This window comes from Rattus norvegicus, chromosome 14, assembly GCF_021556685.1.
Source record: "Rattus norvegicus strain SHRSP/BbbUtx chromosome 14, alternate assembly SHRSP_T2T, whole genome shotgun sequence".
NCBI classification, from domain to species: domain Eukaryota; kingdom Metazoa; phylum Chordata; class Mammalia; order Rodentia; family Muridae; genus Rattus; species Rattus norvegicus.
Window position 1 is genome coordinate 5,981,204 of NC_141547.1, and position 10,473 is coordinate 5,991,676.

At 48.3% G+C, this 10,473-nt stretch overlaps 1 protein-coding gene across 1 annotated transcript in view; it reads right to left on the reverse strand.

The window, feature by feature from the left end:
• The window catches only part of Aff1 (ALF transcription elongation factor 1), a 162,600-nt gene extending 159,107 nt beyond the window's left edge, over positions 1-3,493 (reverse strand). Inside the window, 1 exon segment of the mRNA NM_001437106.1 lies at positions 3,294-3,493. The gene's annotated coding sequence lies outside the window, so the exon portion shown is untranslated.
• Between the last annotated feature and the right edge of the window lie 6,980 nt (positions 3,494-10,473).

Here is a 10,473-nt window from a genome sequence, read left to right on the forward strand (position 1 = left end):
AGAAGGATGTTCTTATGGGACCCAAGTTCAGTTCCCAGCACCATGTGGGGGGAGGAGAGGGGGCTGTGCTCTTGGCTTCCCTCCAGTTTTAGGGGCTCTGACACGGTCTTCCAGTTTCTGTGAGCACCACGTGCACAGCACACTAACATACTTGCAGATAAACATTATACATAAAATAAAAACAAACTCTTAAAAACAGACCTGTTGGGGCTGGGGATTTAGCTCAGTGGTAGAGCTCTTGCCTAGCAAGCGCAAGGCCCTGGCTTCGGTCCCCAACTCCGAAAAAAAGAAAAAAGAAAAAAGAAAAAAAAAAAAAAAGACTTGTCTGCAAACAACAACAGAGGCAGATATCATGGTTCATGTCTGTAATCCCAGCACTTGGGAAGCTGAGGCAGGAGTGTTTCAAGTTTGAGACCACTCTGGCCTATGATAAAATTCTAGGTCAGCCTGGGCTACATAGACTGAGTGAGACCTTTTCTCAAAACAAAAGCAGCAAAACAGAAGGAAAGAAAGGGCAATCTTACAATATTTTCAACCCTGAAGGTTGTAATTTACTGAACAAATGTATGGATAAATATGTATCCGTATATGCCAGGTGTGGTGCTGCACACTTTTAATTCTGACACCTGGGAAGCAGAGGCTGGCAGCTCTCTTGTGAGTTGGAGGCTAGCCTGGTCTACAGAGGAAGTTCCAGGATGGCCAGGGCTACACAGAGAAACCCTTTGTTGGGAAAAACAAAACAAAACAAAATCTGTGCCTAAGAAAAATGCAACACATACATATGTTTTTACCATTTTGCTATTTATTTATTTTTATTTTATGTACATTGGTGTTTTATCTGTATGACTCTATGTGTGTGTGTGTGTGTGTGTGTGTGTGTGTGTGTGTGTGTGTGTTGGATCTCCTGGAACTGGAGTTACAGACAATTGTGGGCCACCATGTGGGTGCTGGGAATCGAACCTGGGTCATCTGGAAGACCAGCCATCTCTCCAGACCCACGTATGTATATATCCTAACTGAATGTCTTCCAAAGCTAAGGGAAGAATGCTCACTGGGTATAGCGACACAAGCTTGTAATCCCAGCGGAGGCTGAGGCAGGAGGGTAGCAAAGACTGCCTGAGCTACACAGTGAGATTCTTTGAAAAATCAAAAACAAAAACCAGAAGGAGACAGAGAAGGAAGAAACGGGACCATCTGTTAGTCAGCCAGCTATTTGCAAAATTCAGTTAAACCAAGTAGGAAACAGAAGAAACAGCAGGTTCTGATGCTGTCTGATTACCCCATAACGGAACAGGGACTTCAGGAGGCGGGGCGGAGTGGGGGGGGGGGATTTGTTCTGCATACTGTGAGGAAAGCGGTAGTTAAAATGGCCTGGACTTTATTTTGCTATATTGTCTAACTTTGTAACCTAACAGAAGACAACACGATTCATCAAAACTGTCTTTTTGAAAGGTCGAAGAGTTAGGAAAATGAACGAAGCTAAAGGCCCTACCTATAGAAACGCACTCTCTACACAGAATGCATAAGACATTAACACCAATACACGACCAGCCCAGCTCCTAGATAGATGGCAAAGACACTCTCAGGATTGAACCTGCAAGTCCCACATCCCCAGCACCACCAGACTTGTGATATTTCAAAAATAAAAACAACCATCCCTGCCTAAATTCCGTCTCTCCTTCAAGGTCTCATCCTGACGCTCCTCACCTCAAAGCCATCCATCCAAGTTCCTGCTCTCCTCAAATACACCGAGTTCAAATAAGTGTCCCGAGCTTTAATTAGTCCTTGCCTTCTCTCCTCTCCCGGGTCGTTAGCTTCCCATCCCCTGCTCCTTTATGCGTGTTTCTCTTCCCCACACAGCCAAGAAGTCACCTTTAAACGAAGCAGGTGAGCCATTAAGAATTTTTAATCTTCACATTAGAATATTCTATTTCTAGAATATTCACTCAAGGAATCCTTCCCACTAAAGATGAAGGGCGAGCTAAGCTAAGGAATACATTAGAGGAAGCCAGCACTCACGCGGGGCCATATCTAGGTATTCGTAAGCCTCAGGGAAGAACTTGTGTCTTTTTTTCCTCTGTGAACCCGCCAACTAAGACCTGGAGGCTGACCCCGCCTAGGTCTGAGGGAGAGATGCCACCCACCCCCACTTTCCGTGCATTCTGCAGAACCTTGCCCTGAATCCTGCGCCTAAGTCCTACACCTCTGGCTCCTAGCACTCCTCCAGTGCCTCCATTGCAGAATTCTCACTTTGCAACTGTCCCAGGCAGCACTGCGTCTGCATCTCGGCTCAAGGTTCCGCACTGAAGGTTTTCAATGTGCCAAGTTCCTCCGAGGCCGGTCATACCCCCCATGGCGCACCAACAGGATTAAAATGATCCCACCCTAGCCTTCAAAAGAGTACAAAGCAAGGCAAATGGAACCGCCGGCAGCCAGGGCTTTCTGCCAGCTCTGTCTGGTTCTCGGAAGATTCGGACACAGCCCCAACCTCCAAAGCCAAGGGTCTTAGGACGATTTGCATAACCGTATTGGTGGAAATACTCAAACCGCAAGACGCTGGCAGAGCCCCTCGGGGCTTCGTTCGTGGAAGTAGGGTTCCACACATTTGATTCGTAGTACCCCCCGATCCGTCGTCCTCTCTAAGTCCCCGACCCAGGACGAGCGAGACGCAGCCACAGAAGACCCGACACTGGAGAAAAGTGTATGAGAGGGGGCGGGGGAGGGGAGCGTGCCGAGAAACTGGCCAATCCTTGTTCTTAAGACACTGTCTCCCTCCGTCCCAGACAGCAGTTCCCAGAAGTGCCTCCAACTTTGCCCGGCCCGGAGGACACTGACCACCGCCGCCGCCTCCTCTCCATCACAGTTAAGAGGGGATGAGTAGGTACCACCAATCTCCTGCCAGAGGCTGGGGGGCAGGAGGGTCGGAAGCGGAGGAGGAAAGAACCTGGCTGTACTCCTGGAGAAACTTCTGGGACTCGTGTGTTACGCAACTCAGGAACCAGACTCCGACAACGGGACATTTTCCCGCAGGACGCGAGGCTCAAGGAAGCGAGGGAGGACGAGCGACCTCTCAGGTCCCTGTCCCCTGGTTTCTGGAAGCTACCTGCAGCGGAACCGCAGACAGGGGCGGCGCACCGGGCTTCTGCGCCCATTCGCTCCAAAGGTTCCCACCAGGAAAGTAGCAAGGCCGGCGCTCGAGTTAGCGTGCGGGATGCCGAGAAGTTCGCGACTGCGGCACGCGGGACCCCGAGGGTCCCCAGCCCCCAGCCCGCGACACGCAGGGCTCCACTTACCTTCCGGCTCCTTTGGTCCTCCAGTCCTTGCTGGGACGACCTCGTCACCTCCCTTGACCTGTTGAGATGCAGGGACGCGGGTTCGGCTCTAAAGCTGCGGGAATCCGAGGGTGCAGCCCGCACCACGGTGCGTGCAGGCTGCCGGCGGAGCGCTCCAGGCTTTGCCAGCTCCCGGCTCGCCAGCTTCGGGCATCGGCCGCCCGGAACGCCCGGAGGCTCAGGCCACGCCCTCTTGCCAAGCCACGCCCCTCGCCTCACCCCACCCCCACCGGCCCGGCTCCTCCCCGGCCAACACCCTCCGGCAGGAGCCACTCCAAAAGCAAGGGACACCGCGGCCCTCCTGCGGAGACACGGGTGGGAGGCTCGTGGGGGAGCTGCGGCTCCGGAGGGAACGCGACAGTGGCCGCACGGACCTCGTGGGTGACCCTGCCCCAGGCCGCTGCAGGGCACCAGAACCCTTTGGCTTGACAACCCGATTAAGCTCCGGGTCAAGTTGCAACGGAAAGTGTCAAGGAGGCTTTTTTGCAAGCTCCTGTGCAATTGAAGCGGATTCCATGTCCTTTAATGGCGATAATAACTAACATCTGGGGCAGCGATTTACAGCCGAAAAAACGGACTTCACACGCAGGCCGGGTTCATCTTCGCAGCACCCTTCTTAAACACATATATTGTTCCCATTCCCCAAATAATGAAACTGAAACTCTGAAAAATAAGTACTTAGGTAAGGTGGACTCGGGAATTAAGTCTCGGGCTTTCTGCGCTCTGCTCGCACAACCGCACAACCGCAGGGAATTGTGATGGATGCAGAGGGGACCTCGTAGCACAGACCCCACAGGAAGAATTCAGTTCCTTAGAGTCCTGCTTTGAACACGCTAATCAGCCGTTCCCAATCAGGAGCCTCACTTTCATCCCTGAGAGAGACAGAAATACTATGAGATGGCCTAAGCCACGCCCACGCGTGTCCCCCCCCCCTTTTCTTTTTATTATTAGTTTTATTTTTTTTACAGTCTCATTAGGTAGTACCACCACGCCTGGCTATCTGTCTTAAATTATGAAAGTCACTTAGATAAACTGTCCAATGTCTATGTTAGAGAATATAATGTATGAAAAATAAGCCCGTATATGCGCTCTGTGTTTGTCTCCTCCTATTTTTTCCAATTAAGCATCGCTTTGCCCCTCATGAGACCTTCACTGTCCACAAATTGAAAATCAGATCGATAAATATTTGCATTTCCAAATTAAACACTTTATTGACTACTGTGCCTTATTTCCCATGGATTGTTTTCCAAAATGTAGGAGACACAGCACAGCTCAGGGGTACTGCTCTTGCCTTTCCACTGTGCCCCCATGGCGAGGCTGTGTTAATTTACTTTACCATGAAAATAATTTTGATGTCCCTAGTGAAATTGGGCAGGGGGTGTTCTTGTTCCCAAGTGGTTGCTTGTTTATTTGAAACACTTTCCCGTGTAGCTCTCCAACTGGCCTCTGGACTCACTTTGTAGTCAGGGGATGACCTTGGAAAGGATTCTGATCCTTCTGCCTCTGCTTCTGAGAGCTAGGGTTACAGGAGTGTAGCGCCATGCTCCCACTGCACGGTGCTGAGAGTGGAAGTCGAGGCTTCCAGCTAAGCTGTCTACACACTAGGTGAACACCCTGTTTGCTTGTTGTGACGCCTGGGACTGAACCTGGGGCCTGCTCTATCATAGTGCTACACCCGGGGAGTGGTGTCTTTAGATTAAACGCTAGAGTTGTCTGAACAGGATCAGACAGCAAACCAAACCTCTGGGGTTTGGTTGTTCTTACAGTTTTCTAATAGAAACCCATTATCTGTGCTCAGCAGCCATAAGTGATCTCAAAATCCTTTTGGTTCTATACCTATTATATTTATGTTTTTTTCCCTAATATGTATTTCATGGTAAGAGACAGGAGGAACATGATGTTGATGTTGCAAGTTTAGTATTTTCTTTAGAAGAGGTAATGCTTTGATTCGGAGATCGTGTGCCCTTACACTTCTGTGGTCTTCTGAAGGCAATGTGTCAGGAGGGGACACACACAGCGGCAAAGACAAAACTCTAGCTCACAACAGAGTCCAGGGGGCGGGCAGAGACAAGCAAGCTAGAGAACAATTTCAGTGCCAGTGGTTTGTTTCCTGATTGACAATGGGTACTTAGAGGCACTTAAATCAGGGCTGGAGAGACGCCACAGCAGATACAAGTGTTCTGTGCTCTTGCAGAGGACCAGAGGACCAGAGTTCAATTCCCAGCACTCATATTGGGTGGCTCGAAACCACCTGTAATTCCAGTTCCGGGGAGATCCGGACTCTGAAGGCATCCAAACATATTTGCTTACGTTCGAGTGTGCTTGTACACACACACACACACACACACACACACACACAAAGTATGCATGTACATACTCGTGCATGCACACATGCACACACACACAGAGGTATGCATGTACACACTCGTGCATGCACACACATGCACATACACAAGCACTTGTAAAGTAATAACAGTAGAACATGGTGGGTGGTAGGATAGCCAGAGAGCTAACAGGGCTACATAATGAAAATGAGTCTAAGAATGAATAGCCGAGGGGTTGGGGATTTAGCTCAGTGGTAGAGTGCTTGCCTAGCAAGTGTAAGGCCCTGGGTTCCGTCCCCAGCTCCGGAAAAAAAAAAAAATAACGCCTGGTCCAGTGTCGAATGCTTGCAGTCCTAGCGCTTGGCAGTCTGAGGCGGCGGCGGAGTTGAGAGTTGGATGTGTCAGGAGTTGATGATGTGCGTTCAATTCCTGCCCAAATGGTGGGAGGAGCAAACCAAGACTTGCCCTCTAACCACATGCCTATACCATCTCTCCCTCCAGGAAATAGTAGTGTAAGAGAAAAGTAGGACTTAGAGGCTAGCCCAGGGAACATAGTGAAGTCCTGCCTGGGACAAACACCCCCCCCCCCAAAAAAAAGAAAAAAACAAACAAAGAAGCAAGCTAAAACAAAACCAAAAACCAGCAAAAACTGAAGCTGGACTTTGGGGCATAGGTTTTTAATCCCAACACTCAGGAGACCGAGGCTGGCGGATCTCTGAGTTCCAAGCCAGCCTGCTCTACAGCTCGAGTTCAAGGACATCCAGGGCTATGCAGAGAAACCCCGCCTGGGGGTTTGGGGGTGGTGTGGTGTTGGGGATACTAAAACAAAGCCAAAGGAAAACCCATAACAAAGCTGCAGATACATCACTTCCCTAAGAATGTTTCTGCCATGTTCTTGTGTTTGCTCGTTCTGTTTTTAGGATAAGGTCTTTCTCTTACTATATAGCCCTTGCTATTCTGGAACTCACTAAGTAGCCCAGGCTGGCCTAGAATTTGCAGTAAATCCACTTGCCTCTGCCTCCCAGGTGCTGGGATTACAGGCATTTGCTCCTCCCCCAGCTCCTTCATTTTCTTTGTCACAGAGATTCTTCAGTTACAGTTTTTTGTACACTCAACGGGAAAATCTTTTTTTTTTTTTTTTTTTTTTTTTTTTTTTTTTTTTTTTTTTGCTAAGACAGGGTCTCACCGCAATGCCCAGGCTGGTTTCCAACATCTGGGCTCGATTAACTTTAGCATCCCTAGGAGCTAAGACTTGAGGCATGTAAGTCCATGCCAGGCCTGACTTTCTTTTTTTTCTTTTTTTTTCTCCTTTTTTTCAGAGCTGGAGACCGAACCCAGGGCCTTGTGCTTGCTAGGCAAGCGCTCTACCACTGAGCTAAATCCCCAGCCCCAGGCCTGACTTTCTTTTTCTTTCTTTTTTTTTTTTTTTTAAAGATTTATTCATTTATTATATATAAGTACACTGTAGCTGTCTTCAGATACTCCAGAAGAGGGCATCGGATCTCTTTACAGATGGTAGTGAGCCACCATGTGGTTGCTGGGAATTGAACTCATGACCTCTGGAAGAGCAGTCGGGTGCTCTCAACTGCTGAGCCATCTCTCCAGCCCCCCTGACTTTCTTAATGATAGCAACAGAATCAGACATATTTCTGATTATATTTCTTCTAAGGTGAATCAAGTCCCTGGCATTGGTGACTTAGGAAGTAGAGGCAAAACCCTCCACGAACTAACTGGAGGAGGAAGATGGCTCCCTTCAGCTCGTTCCTAATGAATCTCCTGAGGTGTTTTTTTCTCATTTTCTCTTATGATTTTGCTTCAAAACAAACAAGAGAGTCCTTGTGGACTCATAGATGCTCACAAGGCTATAACCCCCAAACACGTGAATAGACCGAGGGAATGAGAAATGATACGGAGACAGAGGTGTGCACGGTCCCTGATATCACGTGACATCACAGCATGAACGGCCATTCACTTGGTCAACTGCAGTCTCGTGAGCTTGGTCAACAAGTCTCGTGAGCTGTGTGGTGAGAAATACACAAGGGGCGCATGCCAGCACTTCAGACTGTGTTGTGCCAGATCACTGTACGTATAACTCACAGGACACGGTCGTCCAGAGAGGCGAGACATAGACTTGTGATCCAAAAACTAACCTGGAGAGGCGGGGCCTGGCAGATCACATGCTCATGGTGCCCAATGATTGCAGTCTCAGCTGTCAGTAACCTAAGCGAGAGAGATCTCAGGCCTGGATACAATATAGATAGACTTCGGCCAGGCAAGGATACAAATGAAACCCTGTCTCCAAGGAAATAAATTAAGAAAAGAAGGAAGAGGGCTGGAGAGATGGCTCAGAGGTTAAGAACACTGACTGCTCTTCCAGAGGTCCTGAGTTCAATTCCCAGCAACCATATGGTGGCTCACAACCATCCGTATTGAGATCCAATGCCCTCTTCTAGCCTGCAGCCATACATGCAGGCAGAAAACTGTATGATGTATACATAATACATAAATATTTAAAAAAAGATTACAGATATGTGTTACCTCATTTGGCTTTGTATGAGTTCTGGGGAATCTGAACTCCAGTCTTCATGCTAAAAAAAAAAAAAGAGGAAGGGAGGGAGGGAGGGAGGGAAGGAGGGAGAGAGAGAGAGAGAGAGAGAGAGAGAGAGAGAGAGAGAGAGAGAGAAAGAAAGGGAGAAAGAAAGTAAAGAAGGAAGAAAGGGAGAAAGGAAGGAAGGGAGGAAGAAAGGAAAGAAGGGGGTTGGGGATTTAGCTCAGTGGTAGAGCGCTTGCCTAGCAGGCGCAAGGCCCTGGGTTCAGTCCCCAGGTCCCCAGCTCCAGGGGGGAAAAAAAAAAGGAAAAGAAAGAAGGGAGAGAGGGAGAGAGAACCCAAGGGGTTGGAGAGATGGTTCACTGTTTCAGACCAATGGTCACTCTTGCAGAGGACCCAGATGAGAGGAAAACAACCCAGATTTGGGGGAGGTCACAGACATGGAAGATGCTGGTGTTGCAAAGGGAGGTTAGTCTGAGCCCCGCAGAGGGAACTGTAGGGAGAACCAGCTCCCTCGTCCCCCCTTTAATTCTTTTTGTTTAGAGTTATTTACTTATCTTATATAGACCATAGCTGTAAAGTACACACTATAGCTGTTTTCAGACGCACCAGAAGAGGGCATCGGATCCCATTACAGATGGCTGTGAGCCACCATGTGGTTGCTGGGAATTGAACTCAGGACCTCTGGAAGAGTAGTCGGGTGCTCTTAACCACTGAGCCATCTCTCCAGCCCAACATTGTTTTTTTAAAAATATTTATTTGGTTGTATGTGTGAGAGTGTTTTGCTCACATGCATGCTGTATGTACACTCTTTGTGTGCCTGGTGCCCATGGAGTCTAATTTCCCGGATCTGAAGTGGGTGTTGGGAGCTGAATGCAATTCCTCCGTGTACACTATTAACCACGGGGCTACCTCTGTAGCCCAGGGTTTGGTTTGTAAAAGATTATTCTGACTGTGGTGTGAAATTGGAGCCAGTGAGGCAGCAGTCATAATCCGTAAGGCTGGGAATAAAATGTATAGAAAACCAGGTATAGATCTGGGGCAGATAGTGAAATTCTGGACTACTTGGAAGGCAGATCTGCAAACATGACCAAGAGCACTTGGTTGTCATGAAAAGAACCATCCTGATTTTGTCTGGCGTACATCACAGGAAACCTGCTTCCTAGTGACCAGGCATGGCTTTCCCTAGCAAGTGTGAGTTTTGCAAGGAGTATGGCTCCTGCTTGCTGCCCAGTCTCCCCCCCCCAACATTTCCCATCCCCCCCCCCTTCCTGTTTGTCTTCCGCAGTGATGCCCCAGGACTCCTCGGAAGCAAGTCATTCCAGACTTCCAGACTTTTTCCTTTTAAACCGCGTGATTTAACTTTTTATTTTAATAAAAAACAGACTATGCACAGCACGTTCAGTGCTGTCGTTAAACTAATACGGTTTTTTTGTTTGTTTGTTTGTTTGTTTGTTTGGCTGGCTTGGTTTGGCTTTGGTTGTTTGAGATAGGATCTCTCTAGGTAGTCGTGGAATTTGCTACTCAGACTTCACAGAGATCCACCTGCCTTCGCCTCGGGAAGGATGGTCAGGGGTGTGTGCCTGAGGGATGGTCAGGGGTGTGTGCCTGAGGGATGGTCAGGGGTGTGTGCTGTCACGCCCCTATTTTGCAAAAAGAGGGGTTAAGACTATTTCTTTTTTTTTTTTTAAGATTTATTTATTTATTTTATGTATATGAGTACACTGTAGCTGTCTTCAGACACACCAGGAGAGGGCATCGGATCCCATTACAGATGGTTGTGAGACACCATGTGGTTGCTGGGAATTGAACTCAGGACCTCTGGAAGAGCAGTCGGTGCTCTTAATCTCTGAGCCATCTCTCCAGCCCCAAGACTATTTCTTAAATTGTTCTTTTTGTCTTTGCCTTAAAAAAAAGGAATATTTATATATGATTACAATAAAAAAAAAACAGTTACAAGTTAAGCTAAATAGTACATTTTTATGGAAAAACATTTCTCCCCAGCTCCAAGTGAAGTTGACAAAAGAGCCAGGGTTCCCTTGTGTTTGTGCTCACCTCCAGTGCCTGCCTTAAAGGAAGACGGACGGATGTTTGCATCTGGCCCTCCACTCTGCTTGGTCTGATGTTTAGCAAGAATCTCTGGTCCCACATAGGTAAACATCAGCTTCCTCTCTGTGACACATTGTGTTCTGCTGGGAAAGCTTGTCCCATCCTCATCTGGATGGACTGTTTCTAGTCCCTGAGGCCGGAACACTTTGTGCTTTAACAG